Source organism: Zophobas morio, unplaced genomic scaffold (assembly GCF_036711695.1).
Source record: "Zophobas morio isolate AGI-343-1 ecotype UQ-CSIRO unplaced genomic scaffold, CSIRO_AGI_Zmor_V1 ptg000009l, whole genome shotgun sequence".
In the NCBI taxonomy this organism is placed as follows: Eukaryota; Metazoa; Arthropoda; class Insecta; order Coleoptera; family Tenebrionidae; genus Zophobas; species Zophobas morio.
This window is the reverse complement of record NW_026972114.1, coordinates 3,730,979-3,756,028: the sequence shown is the minus strand read 5'-3', so window position 1 is coordinate 3,756,028 and position 25,050 is coordinate 3,730,979. Positions and strand designations below refer to the sequence as shown.

The window sequence follows — 25,050 nt, the reverse complement described above, 5'->3', positions numbered from 1 at the left end:
CGTGTAATGACAGGTTTAGGAGCCAATGGTACATCTGGTAGTATATATATGTACTTTTAAAGGAACCTTAAGAAAACCCTTTTTCATATTACAGTCGACTCCTTCTAAGTCGGCTTTCCTCTAAGTTGAATTTTTCTTTAAGTTGAATTTTTTGAATAGCAGTAGCACTTGCGTTGCATCTTAAATGTAAAAATTACTCTCTAACTTGAAAATCTTAAGTCGAACTCTCTCCAACTCGAACACAAATCTGTGGACGTGCCTTATCAGAAATAAATAAATTACTTTCTCTGACTCGAACAGAATTTTCGGATATGTTACAGACATATAAAGTTGTAGAATAATATCTATAATTTTATCCAGAATGCGAAACAATATTTGGTTCTACTTCTTGCATACTTGGGCAAATTTAAATAAAATTGTTTCAGTTGCCAGAACAATGCCGAAAATAAAACTTTGTACGCTAAATCTACGGCAAAAGAGCAATATAATTAATGATATATTAAAAGGCGGCAAAAAAGGGTAGTTACAAAAAATTACGCAGTCCCACGGTACTTTGTCTACAATGTGGAAAAAATTGGTCGAAATCTGTTTCGACAGAATTTTGTCAACATTTTTGCGAAGACACCTATATCAACTTCGATTGGTGCACTGTAATACTAAAAATAACCGTATTGTATACCCAAAATTTTCTGGGAAAATGGAATGAGCCGTTCCTGATTCAATCAATAAAGTGAACTGCTACATTCATTATTTTTTTGAGACACCTGTATAAGCAAATCAAAAATATGAATGCAGTGATAACTCACAAGTAAAAACTCGTGATATTTTGCACATATCGAGTAGATTTAGGGATTTAACTCGTTACTATGGAAATTTGAAATTTAACACCTTAAAATTTCACAAGTTTTTACAAGATCAATAGAGGCAAAATCAGTTTTATCTTAACAAGTAGTAGCCCCGCCCACCCGCCCCCTCAAAGGATTTGTCATTTGCCGAAATAAGTCTATCTTAGCTAGTACTAGCCCTGTCCGCCCACTCTTTACTTTCAGTCGTATCTTACCAAGTACTAGCCCCGCCCACTCGCCCCCGATTTTCGCAGACGATATGTCATTTGCCAAAATAAGACTTGTGTTAGCAAGTACTAGCCCCGCCCACCCGCCCTTTATTTTCTCAGAGGGTAGTACTTGCTAAGACAAGTCTTATTTTGGCAAATGACATATCCTCGGGGCTGGTACTTGTTATGGTGAAATTTATCTAGGCGAATGACTTATCCTCGGAGAAAATAGGGGGCAGGTGGGCGGAGCTAGCACTTGCTAAAATAAGACTGATTTTGCCCATATTAAAAACTTGTAAAAACTTGATAAATTTAAAAGGTGAAGCAACACTATCAGCAGAAACAATTTAAACGAACTCGCATTTTCTATTTTTTTAAGAAATTATAAATATGACATGTATATTTTTATATAATATAATCTAAAAAAATTCAATAAAAGACATTGTTTTCTTTTCATTTTAATTTACTTTAATACGAACTTTATATAAGTCGAACTTTTTTCTTTGGCAAGTGGCGATGCAACTTAAGGGAAGTATTAATTAATTCATTTACTAATGAAGATTGATTTCGTATTTCTTCCTCTATTCTGTTAACACCTTGGGTGAGACAAGTGCAATGAATCAAATTTGAATAACATACTTTTAAGTGGGTTGCAGCTTTGACCATATGTGACGCAGCTTGAGAAAGCATTAGTACAATTTTATTAGATTGTTTAGCATTGGGTAAAAATATATTGGTTAAACTTTCTTGGACAAATCTACTAGCATAACATTTTTTTTATTTGGTTCTCTTAGACTTTAGTCTAAGGACTGAAAATATATTTTTTTAATTTTACTGCTTTGCCGCAAGTTTTGTAAAAAACTCCATCTCGGCGATGATAATTTGGAAGACATTTTTTTAATTATTCGTATTATCACTGCTCTGTCGCCAAGTTCGTAGACGAATGATGAATGAATTTGGAAGTCGAAGAATGAAATACTTACAAATCCATCCTAGGTTTTCCATCTCTTCCAACTCCTTGTTAAATACATTTGCAGAAATAGCTATATTTAAGTAAAAAATTCCAGTAATACGAGTACGCCTAATTGGGGGTGCCCATAAATAAAGTCTTGGAAACACCCGTCCGCATTACTAGAAAAGGTCGGTGCTTATTTACCTGCATACTCCCAATAACCAGCTGTATTAAAATTGTATCAAACATTAAGATTTTCACCAACAACCACGAAAAATGCAACAAAAATTTTAAACTATGCATAAAAATGCACTTAACATTAAAATATGCAATACATGCAAAAAATAGTTTAATATGCAGAATATGCAAAAATATGCATTTTTCATATTATCCGAGTCTTAGCTAATAAGGTACTATGACATCAAGGATTTTTTATTTTTTTAAGAAAATTTAAGTTGTTATTGGAGTATTTTTATATTAATCAGAAATATTGTTAACAGATAAAATGTATTTTTTATTTACATTTCATATACATTTAGATGAGTCGTTTGACTTCTTCGCCTAGTTCAACTCAACGAGATGCTAGGCTAGAACCAATAGATCGTGAGCTTTAAATTTCACCAGATCAACACGTTACAATAAGAAGTTATTTTGTTATCCTATAAACACTAGTATCATTTCTTTAAAATATTTTCAACTGAATATGAAAAAGGTTGTCCCTTCTAAGCAATCGAATAACGTGCTGTTGGAACCTGTGATGCTGAAGTGAGATGGCGAGCGAACCCTAAATCCGGGTCAGAGAAAGCAACAAACAGCTTTGTTTAACAGTGGATGGAGATTAAACATCAAACCAGCCAAAAATTTAAATACGTCAAGGAACAATAAAATTCATGTAAAAGTCGCTTCACCACAAGCAAAAAAAAATTAATGTATCCGTTTTAGGGCGTATATTGGAACCAAATGATCGAATAATTCGCTCTGCCTCTACTCTAATATCCTCCGGTCACTCTTATTAGTAATTCAAATCCAGTGGCAGTATCAAATGATCCGATTGTAATCTATCTTATCTCAGTCTGAGGGCAGAGAGGTGTCGGCACTAGATCAAAGGCGCAATAAGGGCATTAAGGGGCGGACAGGGGTATCATTAGCTGGCCGCTGGTCGCCGCTAAACGCTGACCGTTTATCACCGGCCACCTTGACTTGCAATTTGTCATCGCCCGGCCGCTCTCTCTGCAAACACTACCAGATACTATATCGCAATGTTTACATGTTGCTCTAGCCCGAGGACAAAACACCACCACGTCAAGCGGGCACAGTACCATCGTATGTGCACGTGCGAGGACGTGGGGAACATTGTCTCCGGGTTTATAGTAAACAACTGCCATATTACATTACCCTGCTCAAAGACGTATTAAATTCAGCGCGTGCCGAAAAAATCCTATTCATAATTATCAGACGAAGGCTCCTGACTGCCTAACTCGGATTTTACATTTTTTCTAACATTTTATAAATATTAAAAGCGGAACGATTTTTAGCGCATGCGCATGTGTTTGGTTACTATAGACAAAATAGTTATTTTAGAGCTTAGGTATTATTCTCAAAGAAAGTTTTTCATTTATTTCAAAATATTTTTCAAAAAAAAACGTTTTTACTTTCCGAGCGTAAACTAAGCTAAAGTAATCCAGTCCATCGGACGAGTTGTCATTTTTATGATTTCTCGACGTTTCATGACCCCTACAATACCAAAAAAGTAGTCGTCTCCCGTTTTCGTCTGTCTGCCTGTCTGGTATCTGTATCCGTTTTTATTTGACACGTATCTCCGAAAATTCTGGACAGATTGTTGTAAAATTTTGTATGTATGTTAAAAATATCATGAAGATGATTAAATACTAACCAAAATTTGGTTAATTATCCCCACTGTAGTCGGTTTTTTTAGTAAAAACTAATTTTTTAATCTTCGAACGAGCGGTTTTACTATTCTGTTTCTTGATGCCCTTCCCGTGCTGCTTCCTACTCACTGCTGCCATCTAGTTGTAGCGCCAAATTTGAAATTTTAAATGTAGGTGACCACAATTCGGCCAATCCTGACATTATGATCGTCCCGATCATATACACAAAGTAAAACATAAGGTACATAACATAATAAGTGACATAAAACATAAGGTGCGTAAACTTCAGTCACACAAACATCATAAGTTACACAAAGTAAAACATAAGGTACATAACATAATAAGTGACATAAAACATAAGGCGCTTAAAACTTCAGTCACACAAACATCATAAGTTAGTGAAACATAAAATGTTAAAAACATAAGTCACATAAATCTAATACATAATATAACGCCTAAATAACATAATGATAAGACGCACATAAGTATCTAAAGTACATAAATCACATAAGTAATTAGGACACAAAAAAAAATCATAAGGGTATTAGAGATGAATTAGAAAACCCAATCGCTTAAAAGACGGCTTAAAAGACGAACATGTTAGCGTCAAAACTAGAACGAGGTGGAAACAAAACTAAGAAACACAACATTATGAAATAATGAACAAATGAAACTAATCTCTTTGTAACTTATTGAAGCCAAAGCTTCATATTCTCAGGACAACATACTCCCTCAAATGGCATTTGCGTTACTTGGAAACCTTCAACGTCTGTAATCCAATAACGATCATTGCCTAAGGACTTCTTGATTTCGTAGGGACCACGATACCTAGGTAAAAGTTTTTTATTAATACCTGGTGTAACATCTATGTTTTTTATCATCACATAATCACCGACATTGTACAGTTTAGGAGGTCTATGTTTTTGGTCATACATGCGCTTATTGTATGCTTGTAACTTTTCATTCTGAGACTGAGCCTTTTCTCGAACCTCGGCTAAGTCATCTTCTTTTTCAGCTTCAGCGCCCAATGAATTTCTTAAAGGATCGCTAGGATCGTTTTGACTAGTACCGAACAATTAAACGGATGGCGAATTACCAGTGGATCTACAAAACGAATTGTTAATAGCAAATTCAACTGTTCTCAAAGCTTTCTCCCACTTGTTTGTTAAAATAGCCAATTTTGACAACATTGGTGTTAAGTCTCGATTGATTGTTTCGATCTGACCGTTTGATTTTGGTGACCCCGTCGCAACTTTAATATGCTGAATCATATGTTCTTGAACAAACTTTTCGAACTCATTAGAGGTAAAACAGGATCCCCGATCGGATACAATACGTAATGGTACACTATAGTGCCTAAAATAATTTTCTAACTGATTGATTACTTCACAAGTTTTGGTGCTCTTGACTGCATACAGTTTTACGAATTTAGTGAAACAATCAATGATCTCAAAAATATATCTTTTACCTGTCGAAGTTTTTTCTAATGGACCATAAACCCTTTGTCACCATATGTATGGTGACAAAGGGTTTATTTCCCTTAGGGATATTGTGTAACTCACTCGGCACAGCGCCACCAATTGGTGAAAAGGTGATACATTTCAAACAATTTCGAACATGATTTTTCACTTTTTCTTTAATACCAGGAAACCCATAGCTGCGTTTTAGATACTCCATAGTTTTGTCCACGCCAACGTGACCGAAATTATCACGACACATAGTTAAGATCTGACTTTCCATCAACGAAGGAACGTAAAATAAAAGCTTTCCTTTGCTCTTTCTATACACTAGTCCATTCCTAAGTTCAAATTTTGTACTTTCGCGGATTTCGAGTTCAGACTTAACCTTTTGAATACTCGAATCTAAATTTTGAGAAATAGCTAAATTTTGTTCCAGTGTATTTTCCTCTAGTACTAAAATATTGTTGGCTCGACTTAAAGCATCAACATGGATCATCCGTGTTCCCGGACGATGTTGCAATTCGTAGTCATAATTTTGTAAGAATAGTGCCCACCTAGAAATTCGAACATTAATATCTTTTTTATTCAGAGTAAGCCTAAAACTATCACAGTCTGTGACAATCGTAAAATGTATACCGAAGAGATATATATGAAATCGTTTAATAGCATAAATAGCGGCTAAACATTCCAATTCAAAGCTATGATATTTAGATTCGGTTTCGGTCGTCCTACGACTAAAATAAAAAACAGGATGAAACTTTCCCGACGACTGTTTTTGAAGTCAAATAGCTCCAAACCCAGATGTGCATGCATCGCAGTGCAACTCTGTTTGGGTATGCGGATCATACACAGCTAAAAGAGGATAAGAAGCTAATTGATTTTTTACTTGTTCAAATGATTCAAGTTCTTTTTCACCAAACCGAAACTCAACATTCTTTTTTAACAAGTCATATAAAGGTTTTGTAAGGACGGAAAACCCATTTATAAATTTTCGAAAATAACTAGCAATACCAACAAACCTATGAACTTCCTTAGCATTTGTAGGAATTGGATACTGCAAAATTGCTTCGACATTTTTCGGATCAGGTCTGATGCCATCATTGTTCTAGATATCCTAAATAAGAAATTTCAAACATAAGAAAAGCACATTTATCAATTCGAAAAAGCAAATTGTGTTGGGAGGCTGCACCAAATACTTCTTTCAAAATATCTAAATGTTCTTCGTAACTGTTGGTCGCTATTAGAATGTCGTCTAAGTACAAAATAATTTTGTTTGCTCGAATTAATTTATTGAAAACTAAATTAATAAATCTCTTAAAAACTCTTGGGGCATTAGTTAACCCAAAAGGCATTCTAAGATATTCAAATTGCCCTAAAGGTGTGATAAAACTAGTAAATTTAATCGACGATTCTGCTACACGAACATGATGGAAACCATCCTTAAGATCAAGGGTCGTAAAATATCTTTTGTTTCGAAGTCGATCCAGATTGTCTTCTATCAAAGGAGTAGGAAAGTTGTCTTTAATAGTAATTTTGTTTAATTCGCGATAATCAACGCAAAGCCTTAAATGACCTGTCTTTTTTCTTACCAGTACAATTGGACTACAGTAATCAGAGCTACTAGGTCTAATAATGCCTCGTTCTAATAGATCATCTAACATGTTTTGTAATTTTTCTTTTTCAGAAAAGGATAAACGCCGTGGCCTAAAAGAGATTGGTTGATCATTCTTAACACAAATGTTCATTTCGTAATTACAATCAATCTTTGGCGAGTCATTACATAAATAAAAATTATCATACACTTCCAAAACTTCCACTTTTTTATCATAATCTAAACAAGGATTGATCTGTACTTCTTTGTTACTTTTTATTTCTTCACCTACCTTAAAATCGACATGTAAAATTTCGTCAAAGTTATTTACTTTCTCAAATTCGTTTGAAATAATTTTTAAATGATCTCCCAACGTAAACGTGAAACCCTTGGTATTGAGAAAATCTCTACCTAATATAGCGTTAAAGGACATGGTGCTATTAGGAACTACATAGAATTTTATGGGTAAAACAGTTTCATTAACAAATACTTCCGTGTTAAAAATACCCAAAATATCAAGCTTCGATCCATTCACACCCACGAAATTTAAATTTGGATTTAGACCTTCATTGAAATTATTTTCGGTGACATACCGAACTTTTACAACTGAAATTGGGCTGCCTGTATCGATTAATGAATTCAAATTATAGCTACATTCGGTTTGACAATCATCTTTAACATAAATCTTAACGTTTACCATATAGGGATCTTGTGTCTCGGTTGATATCACATTGGTGGTGTTGTCTTCCTTTTTCTTCCCTGGACAATTCCTCTTCTGATGTTCCTTTGAACCGCAATTGTAACAGGAACCCTTTTCCCTCACCGGAATTGGACAATTTGAGGCGAAATGGCCCACACCATTACAATTATAGCATCTTCTAATTATGTTCTGATTTGGAGGGGTTTTACTACTGCCCTTCGCTCCTACAGACCCCGGAGAATAAGTTCCTTTGTTTTCGTTATGCTTTCGGAAACGTTGAGCAACAGATTGAGTCGAAGGTGTACGGGTCTTTCTAATCTTCTCATAAACTTCAATTTTTTTCTTTAAGTCGACATAAGTTTTAGCTTCATACAACAAAAATTTGTGTTCAGGATCATCGTTGATACCTTGAATGGCATATTCGATTACTGACACCTCTTCAATTTGACCCTTTGAAGCGAGTTCACGCATCTTCAACAAGAATTCCTGGAGAGATTCTTCTTTTTTCATTTTTCTATTATTCAGCATGCGATGCAGTTCAGCAGTGCTCACCTTCTTGGAAAATTCACTCAATAACCTGCGTTTCAAGTCCTTCCATGTACCCAAATTCCTCTGACTTTGGATAAATAACTTAGCAAGCCCAGTTAATGATTTCTTCGCAAAAACTAGTCGTTGCAGTTCCGACCACTTCATAAGTTTAGCGATGTCTTCAAAGTCTGCGACCCAAGTCTCGATTGCATAATTGTCATCACCACTAAAAGTGCGTACGGAATCTTCGATGTCTCTGAAAGACATGGTGAACGTAGGGACTGCTGCCGCGCCTGCTCGACCATCATCACTGTCTACCGGATCATCTTCGTCGTCCTCGTCTTCACTCTCTTGTTCTTGAACAACTCTTTCTTGTGTAAACAGATCAAAATCAGTCAACACTGAACAAATTCTCTCGGCCACTTCTTGGTGAGTACCTGCACAATTCAACCCCAGTAGAAGGCCGACTCCACAAAGTTCTGCGATCGTAAAATTCTGCACTACCTCATCCACTTTCTCATTGAAGTCATGTGATGCGATCTCAAAAGGGAAACCAGTCCATTGACACAGCTTTTTTCTGTTCAACCGACTACCGTCGTCAAAGGCAAGGCCGTATAGCGTACGTACCGATGCATAAGGACCATTCTTAATAGCGTCGTCACACAACTCCACTACTTGGAGGGTTCTTGCCATCTTCTCCTTTTATGAAAAACGTGATGAGTTGACATAACCTCACATTTCCCACGTGTTTGACTCTTCTACCATTTATCCGTGTAACTATTCCATGAATCAGCACTTCACAAACACAAATCGGACATTGGTCATTCCGATGTTAAGGTCGTTCATCCCACTCCTGAAATTGTAGTCGGTTTTTTTAGTAAAAACTAATTTTTTAATCTTCGAACGAGCGGTTTTATTATTCTGTTTCTTGATGCCCTTCCCGTGCTGCTTCCTCCTCACTGCTGCCATCTAGTTGTAGCGCCAAATTTGAAATTTTAAATGTAGGTGACCACACCACCAACAATTTGATGACGTCATCTCAATGTATACTTGTAGGATACTAATTCGCTTTAATTTTTTTTGCTAAACGTTAAAATTTATTATAAATCACATCCTAGGTATTTATGGCCTGCATATATCTCTGTCATGTTTCTGGTTATGATCGATGGAATATCTAGGTCTAGGTGCCTAATGTGAGATATTTAATTTTCGTCGCTGTAAAATCCGAAGAAAAGGCCGTAACTGTTGATGGTCGATAACCATTCCGGCCGTCTGTTGGACTAATATGTTGTGGTCATGAATCTGGCAAGACTCTCGAGTGATGTCAGTGGAATGTCCGACGTTGTGTGCGGCCATCGAGCTGTTAAAATTCTTAGTCCGAATAGTTGGGCAGATTGCTGCGTTTCCGAGAAATTGGATAGAAATCGTGAAATATATTAAAATCTGACCGGAGGGATGAGCTAATGAATTTTATTAGTCATGAATGTTTCCCTCTGTCTCCGGAAGTGCGTTTTTACGAGGCTCTTGCACTACCTGCCGCCAGCAAGAGGCCACTTTAAATGACAAACGCGAGTGGCTTTTTAAAATTCCTCCCTTGTATATACACGTACACGTTTTAGCGAGGTGGTTATTAGCGAAACGAAGATGAGGGAATAAAAAAAGAGCGGATTGGGGTGTAAAACAAAAGGAGATCAAGGCGAACAACATCTAGTCGGCGTTGATTGCTGCATTATGAGGACATGAGAGGCGGAGGCAATGAGCGACGCTCCGACACCTACTAAAGAACTTGCTTAAAAAGGCAGGGGAAAAGACCGATTTACAGAACAACTGAACTAAGAGGGTGTTTGTTTTTAACGAGATTCACTCTAATCACCAGACGCTTCTTTATAAACTTGTCTGTGCTTTTTACAAAACAAATTCGGTTAAGGTGCGCTTCGCGGGACTCGAGACGCATCAGTCAAATCGACCGGAGAATTGCGGGGATAAAGCTAGTGCCGACAAAGAATTATTCTTTTTTAATCGCTAGCGGCTCGCGTAATCACATTGTAAAAGGTTATCTTGAGTTGAGCGGAAAATGCTCCTCGAAGTTGCATACACTAACAACTGCACTTATTTTTAACTGCTAACAGAAAATATTGAATAGGTAAATAAGGAAAAGTTGTGAACTTTCAACAGTTTCAAACCTTTTTAATCGACTTAACTGATAAAACGAATAGAGCCACCTAACTACTAATAATATTATACTATATTATAAACAGATGTACTCGTATGTATAGAATACAAAAAGTAAGTAGACTAGTGAGGGGGTACTAACTGTAAGCTTGATTTACTAGTTTGTTACTATCATACATAACCTTTCATTTTTGTTCTAACTTTATCAAGTAGCGGAGTTCTTTATTGTCATTGATTCATGGAACACAAATAAGACAATTCTTGTAGTTTAATTAGATTGATAAGTTATTTAATACACATTTAGAAAAATGGTGGATGCGCCGGGTAAAGATATCTAGTCGAATTGTTATTTAATTAAATTAATTAATTGTTAATGATCACTTGTTACTATTAGCAATTGATGCAAAAAAGGTGCCAAAAAGGAATGTTTTTTATTGACTAGAGGCAGTAAAGTCAACAATTCGTTCTAAATAGAAATTGTTTCCTAATCTGAGAAAAAATGTTATCTTACTTTATTTATCTCTTTATTTTTCCGACCAAAATTTAAATGAATCGAAAATAGTGATGAAAATGGTCTCCATCTGGTTGTAAACACAATCCCACCCGTCTACGTTTATTTCTAAATATATTTTATTCACAATCGGTCAGTAATATGACGCTTTCAAAATTCTTAAAAGTTTGAAAGTGAGCTACTTCTGATTTCACTTTCATCTCATAGTTGGAAACTATCATAGTGTGTCAATTTCAAACCTAAAACCAAAAAACAATAATCCTTCTAAAGTTAAAAATATCAGTTTTTGGATTTTTCAAGGTTTGTTGAGTTTTCATATTATCTGGAAATTAACATTTTAAATTAGGACATTTTATTTTATTTAAAATCTAAGTACTTAAAACAATTGTGAATAAAGTATAATATACAAAACGTCGCGGAAGGAATGAAACACTTTCCCCTACTAATATTGAAGCAGTTCTTACAGCAGTTCATAATTTCTGCCATTAGTTTATCTAAATTAATGCAACTCTTTTTTCAAAAACTTCAATTTCCAATTAACCAAATGAATAAACATCAAGTTGCGTTAAATTAGGAGATCGATTAGGCTATGCAAGTTCTAAACCTTTACTGACGATTTGGTTAACAAAAAATTGCTGCAAATATGTATTCTAAGCTTGTGCGGGCAGTATATCGTGCTAATCTTGTAGCAACTTAATACCTCATAGTCATAGCATTAATGGTATCATGGAAAAAGATAGGTCCCAAATTGCCTCAACAAAAATGTATGGATTTTCAGCACTCCAGGATCGGAAAATTTGAGAATTGATATATTCTGATAAGATTAAGAAATTTTCTTCGCCAGAATAGAAAGAAAAATCCAACATATGAGCTTTACTCATGTCATTAAAAAAACAGTTGCAATACTTTCTACGATTTTCAAAGTCTTCAGCCCAATGTTCTTGAACAGATAATATATGGGTATTTTCTTTTGATTTATTAGTAGGTATTTTGTTCTAACCTGTTCCTTATATAAAACATGATGATGGGGGTGTTTTGCTCTATTTTGTTCCAAAAAGTATACCATTGTTGTCAATAACTAATTTGTCTGACTGTTGTCGTAAAATGTTTCTTCATTTGTTCATGCAATCACTACGCTTACATTTTTAGTATCAGCTTAGTCAACTACCCTATGAAATCTAAAAGTAAACCATCAAGAGTTTCTACAGTATGCTGTACCTGAAAAAACTTCGCTCAGTAAATGGGTGTTCAAATTGGCTTAGGAATATAGAGAAAGCAATGCAGAGGTGGAGATAATAGGGATGCATTAAGGTAGAAGCAAACGCAATAGAGTTCTACTAAAAATTTAAAAACCGCGTTTGAACAGAAATTAAACCTGTTATGCCCGCGCAATAGCCTATTATTTACAAAAATATAATACAAATGACGGTACAAAATTATTCAGTAGGGTGACGGTCGTAGTTAATTTTAAATGATGATTACATGGCCAGGCAGTGAATTCCTAGGATCAAAAATTCTGGTGGGTTAGTTGAGTTTTGAAATTCTCTTTTTGAAGTTTACGTTTGCGTTCTTTAGGACCAGTATTTCGGTTGTTGGTTAAGCCAGAAAAAAAGTTTTGGTTAAGCGTATTTCACTGCATGGTTAAGAATATTTGATGGTTAAATTTCTTGGTTAGTTAACCAAGCCCAACGAGGTAGGTTAACAATTATTTTCTTGTCAGCACATTGCTTAGGACCTGACCAGTTATGACGCACATATTCGATGATAAACTCCTCTTACCTATTCTGTGGATGTTGCACTTGATCGGTTGTGTCTTTTAAATACATACTTAATATAATCAAAGTTGTTGACAATGAAAATAAATGAGCCTATTTTGAGAAAGAAAGTTCCAGCCATAAATTTGAAAGAAAAAATAATCCTTGCGTATCTGTATTCGTATTCTAGAAATTTTACGAATCCGTCCCAAGGTACGACAAAATTAAAAATTCGTACATCGTCTGAGTCCCAGTCACTAGAGGAGTAAATATTTGCCATTTTCTTACTTTTCATATGATTCACTTAAAATATAACAATACTTTTCCACGGGGAAAAAATTGGTCTAAAGAGTTTAGACAGTACTTCCCTCGCAGTCGGAAACTTGACGACTGCATGCCTATTGTGTTTTTTTTCTCATTACATTTTTGTAGTGGGAATTTAAAAAAAAATTGCGATGACGTCATCAACATTTTTGCAAGGACACGTATATCAGTTGGGATAGATGTAGTGTAATACTAAGAATAAAATTATTATATTCTCAAATTTTCGGGAAAATGAATTGGGTCGTTTTGAATATTGATTTGTAATAATCAATAAAATAACGAAACAATTTACTCACGTATACGTATCAGAGGCAACTGAAAATCGTGTATGTATAAACATTCTTAATTTAAGATGACAGGCGTAACAGCATACGTGAGAGTCAAACAGAGAAACTGTAAACAAAACGACCATCGGTTTTATTGCTTCGACTTCCGCTTATTATATAAAACATTGGGTTTTATTTTAATTCTTGACGGTGAAATTCACAATTGGTTGATTATAAACATGTCTATTTCACATTCGCGGAACCAAGTGAACGCATAAAACAAATGCAGGTCTGTAATGTTAAAGTCGATGTAAATAAGCGTGCTACCCTTATGTTTCAACCGAGTTTTTCCTTTAACAAATTTTGTGTCTACCAAATTGGGTTGGTTGGGGTGTAATACTAATAATAAGTGTTGCCTTTAATTTAATCAATAAAATAAATTGACTTCATTAATTTTTTTGAACCACCTCTTAAGAAAATCTAAAAAATATGAATGGAATGATAAATCACAAGTACAAACTCATCATATTTTTTGCATTTTAGATAGGATTTATTCAGCAAAATTTAAGGGTGACGTCATCAATTTTTTTAGGAGGGATGAACAAATACATTTTCAAAGCATTTGGTTTTGTAATTCCTGATTAAATCGATAAAATAAATTCACGCTTTCATTAATTTTTTTTGAGTCACCCTGCATATGCAAATCCAAAAATATGAATGGAATGACAAATCACAAGTACAGACTCATCATATTTTGTACATTTTAGATACGATTTATTCGGCAAACTTTTGAGCTGACGTCATCAGTTTTTTGTAAAAGATAACCAAATATATTTAGACTAAAAATTTATTATGCTCTTTATAACCTTAAAACATCTGCAAGATTTCAAAGCATTCGGTTTTGAGTTCCTGATTAAATCAATAAAATAAATTTACGCATTCATTAATTTTTTTGAGTCACCCTGTATATGCAAATCGAAAAAATATGAATGGAATTATAAATCACAAGAAGAGACTCACCATATTTTGTACATTTTAGATAGGATTTATTCAGCAAAATTTTGTGGTGACGTCATAAATTTTTTAGGGGGGACGACCAAATACGTTTTGATCAAAAATTTACCATGCTTATGATAATTTTAAAATATCTTCAAGATTTCGAAGCATTCGGTTTTGTAGTTCCTGAGTAAATCAGTAAAATAAATTTACGCTTTCATTTATTTTCTTGAATCACCCTGTATATGCAAATCCAAAAAATATGAATGGAGTGATAGATCACAAGTACAGACTGATCATATTTTGTGCATTTTAGATATGATTTATTCGGCAAATTTTCGAGCTGACGTCATCAAGTTTTTGGAGGGGATAAGCAAATATATTTTGACTAAACATTTATTATGCTCTTTATAACCTTAAAACATCTGCAAGATGTCAGAGCATTCCGTTTTGTAGTTCCTGATTAAATCAATAAAATGTATTTACGCATTCATTAATTTTTTTGAGTCACTCTGTATACGCAAATCCAAAAAATATGAATGGAGTGATAAATGACAAGTACAGGCTCATCATATTTTGTACATTTTAGATATGATTTATTCGGCAAACTTTCGAGCTGACGTCATCAAGTTTTTGGAGGGGATAAGCAAATATATTTTGACTAAACATTTATTATGCTCCTTATAACCTTAAAACATCTGCAAGATGTCAGAGCATTCCGTTTTGTAGTTCCTGATTAAATCAATAAAATATATTTGCGCATTCATTAATTTTTTTGAGTCACTCTGTATACGCAAATCCAAAAAATATGAATGGAGTGATAAATGACAAGTACAGGCTCATCATATTTTGTACATTTTAGATATGATTTATTCGGCAAACTTTCGAGCTGACGTCATCAAGTTTTTGGAGGGGATAAGCAAATATATTTTGACTAAACATTTATTATGCTCTTTATGACCTTAAAACATCTGCAAGATTTCAGAGCATTGGGTTTTGTAGTTCCTGATTAAATCAATAAAATATATTTACGCATTCATTAATTTTTTTGAGTCACCCTGTATATCCAAATCCAAAAAATATGAATGGAGTGATAGATTACAAGTACAGACTCATCATATTTTGTACATTTTAGATATGATTTATTCCACAAACTTTTGAGCTGACGTCATCAAGTTTTTGGAGGGGATAAGCAAATATTTTTTGACTAAAGATTTATGATGCTCTTTATAACCTTAAAACATCTGCAACATTTCAAAGCATTCTGGTTAGCAGATTAAAAATTAAATTTCAAAATGTTGTTTTATAATTTTGATTTTTTTTCCAAAAATCTGGACGTTTCGGGTGAAAAGTCGATTCAGAGTTGTAAACTACATGTGTAGGACTATGTTATTTTATACAATTGAAAACCCATTTACTATGTACAATTTTGAAGTGACGTCATCACATTAGTGGTGGGGATGATTAGACAAATTTTGGTTAGCGTTTTACCATCTACATGATATTCTTAATATAAGTACAAAATTTCACAACAATCGGTCGATTACTTTCGGAGATTATCTGTCTAATAAAAATCCGGGACAACAGACGGACAGACGGACAGACGGACAGACGGACAGACAGACGGAAATGGGAGACCCATTTCTTCGTCTTCTAGGGGTCATGAAAGATCGAGAAAACGTAAAAGTAGAGAGTCGGCCAACGGACTCGATTACAATACTTCCTTTGCTTACGCTCGGGAAGTAAAAACGTAAAAAATAAGACAAAAGTGAGATTAAAAACAGTCAAAAGTCCGTATCATGTCCGTATATGCCGTTTAATCGTTCAAAATAGATATATATTATGATTTTAACCAACAACTGAAAAACCAGGCCTTAGTTAGTTTATCAAGATTTAGTGTGGACAGGTGCCTGAGGGATAGAAGAGGATTTTAGGCTGTAAAATAGGTCCTAAACTAGGCCAGTTCAAAAGAGAAAAAATACTTCAAAAACAGACAAATAGTAGCCGTCCGACTAATGGCTGCTTTCATGTTTTCTCAAAATTTCATGACCCTAGAGTACGAAAAAGCTAGGGCTTCCGTTTTCCTCTCTCTGTGTGTCACGGTCTGCCGTCTGTGTTGATTTTTACTTAAATATTAGACAGATAATATCTCCAAGTACCGGACTAATTGTTGTCAAAATTTATAGATATGTGAATTGGGACTATCGTCTAGATCGTTGACCAACCTATGTCTATTTATTCACCGACACCCTGCATAGAGAATGTTATTTAAATTTTATAAAATAACATAGTCCTTCACTTGTGACCTATAAATCTCTTTTCTGTTTGTACCTTAGACATCCAGATTTTTAGAAAGAAAAAACCGGTCCAAGGTTACTTCGACAGAACTTCTCTCGCCCTTGAAATACCGTTCAATAAATTTTGCCTCCAAAAATTAGAAAAAAATGCTGTTTTCTGAAAATCTTTATACCGCCTGTCTGGAAAATGGCGGATTAACTCTTCAGTACGTTATACACGGGAGTTTCCGGAGTCCCAAAAAAATAATAAAAAAATTCTTTATGATGTATATTACGAAAAAAACACACTTTTATAAAAGTAAAATTGGCAACACTGCACACCCCTAATGAGTGAATACGTCCAGCTTACTTTCTGGTTTCTTAGCAACGATGGTGACTGAAATCCACCTCAGGCAAACATTGTTGTCAAATGGAATTTTATCAAATTATTACAAAAACAACACGGCCATATCTTTGTGCAATCTAACTGAAATGGTAATTAAACATGGTCATGGGCGAGAAAAATATTAACTAAAAGTTTTATTACTAGTTATTGTGATAACGAATGAGCTATTTAGTTGTTAAACGTAGCAAAAGAACCAATTTTAAAATCATATAACTCTACCAAAATGTGAGAAGGATTTTTTTTACTATTTTTCCCAGACTCACCAGTTGATGGTTAAGAGTGTAGCGGAGAGTTAATCCGCCATTTTCCAGACACCCGGTATAGTAAAAACCAACTGGTGTAAATGACAAATTCGAATCCCTGCGCATTGGGGGCGCAAAATCCAAGGAGGCGTCGTCCGTAAACACACAGACAATATGAAATATATTTAAAGCATCGAAAGAATGTCACGTAGAAATTTGTTTAATTTGAATGAGTTGTCTCCTCAAACCAGAGGACTAGAATTATTAATTAAACCGCAATGGAACAACATGCTTGCAATATGATTATTATTATTCTTATTATAATTAGAAAAAGACGTGGCTATTCTCACATTTTCTAAAAATGAGGTTCTTAATTTGATTAATAAAAAAATGGTCGAAGGCTGTAAGTATAATCCGACAAATCCAGCTCTATAAAAAAATTATAAAATTTGATTTTACTATTTTCGTTCTGTGGTAACCGTTGTAAAGTAAAAATAACACCCCCACAGCCCCTGAGACGTATGGACAATGTGAAATATATTTAAAGCACATAACTAGCGGGATAAAATGTCCTTCAGCACTACGTAAAAGCAATATGAAGTTCAAGTGTTCATTTATGTTTATACATCGAAAGCATGTCACCTACAAGTAATTCAGCCAGAATCAAACAAAATGTTCTGAATATTAAAATTCTTATTTTATCATTATTACATAAAGACGTGCGTATTCTTCACATTTTCGAAAAAATGGGGTGACTCGTTCTTAATTTGACAAAAAAAAAATTGTCATGACATCATCAACATGTGTAATAATAGTCATAGCACAAAAGAAAAGTAGTCACAGCGTATTATCAATGCAAAAAATAAGTAAAGAGCCAGGTTCAGCTTCGAACCTACGACCGTAGATTACCGTTCTCCCCGACAAAACCACTGTGCCACGAGGACTTATAACGCGTAGTGGTACCGTGCAATTGTATTTGCGAAAATTTGAACGTTTAGAGAAAAACTTAAAGTAGATTGGTATACTACAAGTATCGGAGTATATTTTTGTATAACTTTCAAATCATTTTGAAGTACAATTGATTGAAATGACGTGATCAAAATGTTGGTGGGGATGATTAGCCAAATTTTGGTTAGCATTACATGGTATTTCTAATGTACATACAAAGTTTGACAACTATCGATTCAGCAGTTTCGGAGATTACGTGTCTAATAAAAATACATACTGACATCAGGCAGACAGACAGACAGACATCTTTGCGTACCGTGGGGGTCCCGAAACGTCGAGAAAACATAAAAGTGGCCGATGGATTCGATTACTATACTTCTTTAGCTTATACTTGAAACTATAAACTCTAATGTTATGAAATTGGGTGAGCACTTTAGGGTTATCATGGTAAATCGTTAAACAAAATTTATGTTGTTATATCTTTCCTCCCCCAAGTTGATGACGTCGTCTCCAAAATTTTACCGAACAAATCTTCTCTAAAGTGTGTAAAATATTATGAGTCTATACTAGGCTGACCCAAAAATTAAAAATGAAAAAATTATCTGTCCTACCTTCGGAACAGTTGCTAAATGAGTTAAAAAAACTCTATGTAAAAGCACATGCATATAAAATAAGTTTTAAAGGTTGCTCAAAGAGAATAACTAAAGTACGAATACCAAAAATATATATTACTCTATTCCACATATTACACAGATTAACAAATTATAAAACGGTATAGTAAGTACAACTAAAGCAAACAGTTAATTGAATTATTCATCAATGTGTTTTTGTTGCAATTCGGATAGACTTTTCGATGAGCTTGTATATCTATCACTTCTAGTACGTTTTGTTTCTCACTTTCGTTTTTCGATAATGAAGTATTATATTCTTGTGCAAGCGCCACACCTCGCTCAGCACAGTCATTTACTACTTTTAGTTTACTGATACATTCAACATTTTGTTGATATTCATTATCACTTTCCCAATATAAAGGATCTATATTTAAAAAATTAGAACTTAACCCTAGCTTATCGAAGAAGCATTTTGTTTTTTCAGTGGCAAAATAGTCAAGCGAAATTTTATTTGCCAGCATTATAGATTGGGTAACTGTCGCTTTTTTCCTTGAGTTCTTTTGTAGTTTTGTGAGAGCTTTAACCATTAGCTTTTTGTGTACCACAAAAATTTCGCTATCAAAAAATGCGAGTCCCACGAGTTCTTCCCCTAAATACATTTAAGATAAAAAAATACTGATAAATTTTTGTCATGTTTTTCATGCAAGTTTTTTAACACATGTTGTATGATTATACATTAATTCAGTGGTTTTAAAATTTCAAACAGTTTGAGCGACCTTTTAGAGTTCAACAAATGTGTTACATTTTTTTCTGCAATTACATATTAATCGAAAGCACCCATTGAAGGGGTAGGAGCAATATATTTTAAAAGTTTCGTTTTATGTCACCTCGGATAGGTCACCCTAGTCTATACTCCAAAATGTAAAAATCGCTGCCGTCTCAGTTTTCTCATTCGCAAAGTGTTGGTGACATTTCGGTACGTGGAAAGTGTGCACACGTTGAAGGAGCAAAACTGTTGAATTGTAACCATAAGATGTAATATTTTATTAGAAATGGTTCGGTCATTGGAATTCTCATTTCAGCAATAACAAACTTTATTGTTAAAATACGCTCCTATTTAACTATTTTAGGACTCTTGACCTATTTATTGTCAGATTTAGGCACCATACAGTTACAGTTTGGGCAATATAATAGGCAAATAGGCACAAAAACTAAAAAATATACAATTAAGCAAAAACAGTAGGGCTGAAATAAGAGTATTTTTTGTGAAGCGCATTTATGCAGAAGACTTGCATGGAAGCCTATTTTAAAAATGAAAAGGCATTTGCCCTAAGATCCGCTCCGTACTGATCCGTGAATTTACACTCGTAAATACGTTTCCTCTTGTTGTCATAGAAAATGTAAGTAATTTCATGATCTCTAGTATACTCGAGAATTGTGGACGACTTATACTATGCGGGATTCTGGTTATTCTACGTTGAATAGATTCCAAAAAGAAAAAAATTCTTATCTCTTTTAAAGACACGAAATCAACTGTTTTTTTTTTGTAAATTCTAATATTCTAGGAATATAGATTTTGTAAATTCTAATCGTTTAAACACTAGTGGGCCATGGTGTAACAAAATTTTGGATCTCAAATAAATGATCTTGTTAGATTTAACAATAATGTGAATTACATGCTCCCATTATGATAAATGTGAGGTAATCAATATCTGTAGCTTTAAGTATTCATCGCATTCTGAAAGTTCTACGTTATTAATAAAATATCTATACGCGATCTAAATAATGTGACTCGATCTTGAAATGTGTGGCAATTAGTAACTTTTATGAAATAGAAATATATCTGTGTCCTTGTTATGCTCCGTCTTTTCGACAGCAGGTATTTTTTGCTTCCAGTATGGCGATCCTGTTACTGTCATTTGGCCGTCAATTGCCTTGGTGGTAACACGTCTTCCACGACTGTTTGCTGGTTACCGGTGACACTTTCTCGTTGAATAGGGCTGGAGTTACTTTGTGACTGGAATCATGTTCTTTCCGGTCCGTTAACTCAATAATTCTAGTACAGTCTGTCGTAACCTCAAATCGTAAACACATCAAACTTTCGTTGACAGATAGCGAAAATTACTAGCCTCGCGCTATCTTTGTTTAACACATAGGTTAGGTTCCTCTCTGTCGAATTCCGACCACAGGCAGTTTGCCGTACTTTCTAAAAGTAATAGTAGATCTAGTGACTTTAGATCTAAATGATCTGATACGACACCTGGTGCCAAAAATGTGCACTACTCAGGAGCATAGTGAAAGATGTAAATACCGTTGGTTGTACAGTGAAATTTCGTTGTTTTATGTTAAACCAACAAAATTAAATAAGTTGGTCCCAGTATTCCTGAAAAAATGACTGTTAACAATACAAATTGTTGTGTTTTTCGCTGCCATAGCAAAAACAATAGAAACAGTGGGCTCTCTTTTCATAAATTCCCCATAAAAAACAAGTCATTTGTTTAAATGTTATGAACAGGTAAGTATTCATATCAACAGTAAATTTAGTTTAATCAGTATTTAACTAAATTGTTTTTGATTATCAGTATAATATGTATATATGTATTATATTTTTAGGTTAGGAATCAGGGAAAAAATGGACAGATATAAGACTTGGATGGTAAAGCTAAATATGGGAAAACCAGCAACAAAGCACATGAAAGTGTGTTCACTACATTGTAATCAGGATGATTTCATATTGAGGATTTGATTTGAGGACCCAGGTGGGTTAGTTAGCTTCGTGCTTGCCCACTACACCTTGGGTCGTGGGTTCGATTCCCGCCTTGCCTTTTGGGTGTTGTGTATGTCATGTTTCCTGTAATTGGGCCTCCAGCTTGTTAGAGACATCATAGGATAAAATAAATAAAAATAAAAATATTACCTGGTAAGTACAGATTTGGGTAAATGTTGTTAATGTATAATAGACAATAAATGAAATATTGTAGATGTAAGTATCATTACTAAAGAATTACTACCTAGAAGGCCCAAAAATCGAGACTTTAAAGCAGTCAGAAGTACAACAATGAGAAAATCTGAAGGTTACATAATTTCAAGTACAGATAGTACTGATGTAAATTGCTTCGACAGCAGTCAGTTACATCAAAAAACTGTTTCAAGTATGTATACATTTGATGATATTTAAAAAATACAGATTATTTTCTAGCATTAGAAATGGAAACCGTGCAGGCTTTGTTACATTTACAAAATTCACAAAAAAAGGATAAAAATATTCAAGTGACAAGTGGAGATTTAGTGGCACCTTTTATAAGTACACTTAAATCTGATAATGATTTAAATACAATGGCTGGAATACCATCCTTTCTGTTATTTAATGCTATTGTTGCAAATTGTGAGATGTTTGGAAAATTCTGTAATAAACATAAATTAAACTTGAAAGAACGTGTTCTGTTAACTTTTATGAAACTGAAAAATACATTTTCTTATGCTGTTTTAGCAGTTTTGTTTAAAACGGTGACAGCAATAACCTGTAATATTATTCATGCTTTATTATTTTATTATTATGCATTATTCCACTCATACATAGTATGAAATGAACACTTAATTTAAAAAACAATAATCGCTATAATTAATAAAGTTTTCACAGAAGTTTTAACACCACATGATTTAGCATGTGTTCACTTAAAAAGTTAAACAAAGGGTTAATAAAATGAGAACTACAAAAAAAACTGACACAAACAACGAAACAGGCTGTAAACTGAACAAATCCACTACAAAAACGCTCGATTTATTAACACAACACACTTTTTTCACACGATGGACACTTAAGACTTGCCATAAAGGATACGTCAAATATGCCTTAGAGCGGCCATGTTGCAGTTAACAGTGGCGCCCCCAACGGTCATTTAGTTCGCGTATACTGCCAGACAAAAAAACTCGAACACTTGATTTTTCTGTGAATACTTGCAACTAGTCGAATTTTTGTAAAAAATATTCCGAAAAGCAAATGATTAATCTATTCATTAATAAAAAACATTACTTTATTCTACAACATGTGGAAACAGAAAAAAAGTAAAAAAAGTTATAACCCTAAACATTAGCGTAAATTTACAAATATTCAAGTGTACGGGTTTTTTTGTCGGGCAGTGTACATATCTCTAGGATTATTTTTTCCAGTGCATAATTATTTGAATTTACTAGTATCAAGGGGAAGGGAACAATTTTGACACCACAATTTCGTTGTAGTCAAGTTTTGTTCTACTTTTTGATGGTCAGTTGAAATATGGTATCTCACATTTTTAAGTCATTTGCATAAAACGCCTGACGAGATACTAAAAGACCGTTGAGATCGCCAATATAATTAACAAAAAAGGACCTAAAATTGAGTCCAATGGGACGCCATCAGTGGTTGGACTAAAAGAATTGATCTTGACTTTAAAAATGCGACTGTTGAAAAGAGAATCAATCTACATTAGAAAAGGACTTCAATACCAAAATTTCGAAGCTTGAATAAAAGCCATCGTTTGGGTACTCGATCAAAATCCTTGGAGAAGTCAAGATATGCAATATCTACCGAATTTACACGATTCATCTGATGAATGAATGAACCGATTAGCTAAACAGCACAGTAAGTTGTAGGAGACAGAATTCTCGGAGAAAATTTAAACTAATCGGATAGTAGTTACAAGTATCAAATATGTAACCTTACGTAAATTGGGTTAACTGTGACAGTCATCCAGTCTTGTAGGAGAAGTAGCTGCTTTTGATCTTTTTAACCTCTCATAAGCCAACGGTGGTTAATACTGTGGCAGAAAATGTTTTGGAGAACATTCTGGAAATGTGTTCGTGAGTATAGATACGAACACCATTAGAATCACGCAACTGCTGAGTTCTGACAGGGTTTGATAGAGTACATCTAATACTTGTAAACACATTTAAGATATTTTTTCAGTAATGTTTCTCTCATATTTATTTCTATCCTCTTTGATTACATTTGACAGCCAGTTAGAGAATACAGAATGTACACTACAATCCACTTGTTCTTTTGAATCTGCACCATAAACATCTTTTTCGTTTGATCAGTTTAAGATTTCGATTATCTGTCCATGGCTTGCAATAGGATTCTTTTAGTGTTATCGTTTCAGATGTAGATTCAATTTAACCATTCAACTTTGGCTTAAAAATGTCACAGTTGTCACACAAGGAAGAACTAGTGAATAAAAATCTATATCCAGTTCATTATCCACTGAATCAAAGTCGCTAATTTTTTTCGGTGTGGCATAAACCTGATATCCCATATAGAACATATCTGTAGTTCAGCTTTCAAGACTACATGATCTATCGGCCAGTAGAATCTAAATATTACAATTTAGTTTTCATCCGATGTAATAAGAAGATCCAATATTGAAGGTTGTTGCTATGTTTTATATCGGGGTGGTTGGTCTACTAAATACACTATATAGTTGCGTAAATCATTTAACATTTGTTACTTGATTACTATTTGTAGCTACAGCCAATAAGACGGTAAATATATTAGTATCGTCAAGTGAAGACGAGATCGGAAGATGATAAATGCAACCTATGACAAAATTAATAGACTTATTTGAAATTACAAACAGAAGCATTTTCTATAGTATCAACATCTAAAGCAACTGCAAAGAATTTGAACTGCCTGAGATATATGTCCAAACACAACTTTGATGTGACAAAGCTCTCTTTAATTTACACTGGATATTCAAACATGGATTTTTCATATTTCTATCGTATGTAACATAAATACCATTTGATCACAAAAAAAATCCTCTAGTAAGCCATGGGTTTAGGTAATTAGTTAGATATTTGTTGTAAAATTGAGGAGATAATCTAGAGGATCCAGTTGCCAATTGATATTGTCCATTACTTCGATTAATTGCTCAAAATCCAAGGGCAATTCGTGATCCGTATCCTCAATAATCCGCCTCGCTGAAGTTACTCTTTCTCTAAGTGTTGTAAAACTTTCTAAAGATTCATTGGGTTTAAGTTTGTTATGCGACGTTCCTTCCGTATCTATATTTTCTAAAAAACTTGTTGAATTAAGTGAAAAAGACCTGAATCTTCTTTTGTAGCTCGCCGCCACTGCTGCATAGGCAGTATGTCAGTCTGTCAATTATATTAATTGATTTTATTAATTTCAAAGAATTTTTTTTTATAGGTATTGCGGTGCTTGAATCATTTTATTGGCTGGCTGCATTTCGTTTATTTTTGTTAACTATGTATATTTCAAACATTTAAAATATTTTTTTTATATAAAATTTAGTAGTTACTCTTCCAAAATAATCAATATAAATGCAAAAAATAAAACAATAATAAACAAATGAATTTGTCATAAATACTGCAA

General features: G+C 34.0%; 1 protein-coding gene and 1 long non-coding RNA gene across 2 annotated transcripts in view; one reads left to right on the top strand and one right to left on the bottom strand.

Moving 5' to 3' along the window:
* The window catches only part of LOC135125763 (small ribosomal subunit protein eS21), a 567,386-nt gene that overhangs the window by 336,056 nt on the left and 206,280 nt on the right, over positions 1 to 25,050 (bottom strand). The gene's annotated exons all lie outside the window — the stretch shown is intronic.
* LOC135125750 (uncharacterized) lies at positions 20,976 to 22,169 on the top strand. Its single transcript, XR_010279949.1, has 4 exons — positions 20,976 to 21,195; positions 21,294 to 21,600; positions 21,662 to 21,832; positions 21,880 to 22,169. It is a non-coding gene; the product is annotated as an uncharacterized LOC135125750 (long non-coding RNA).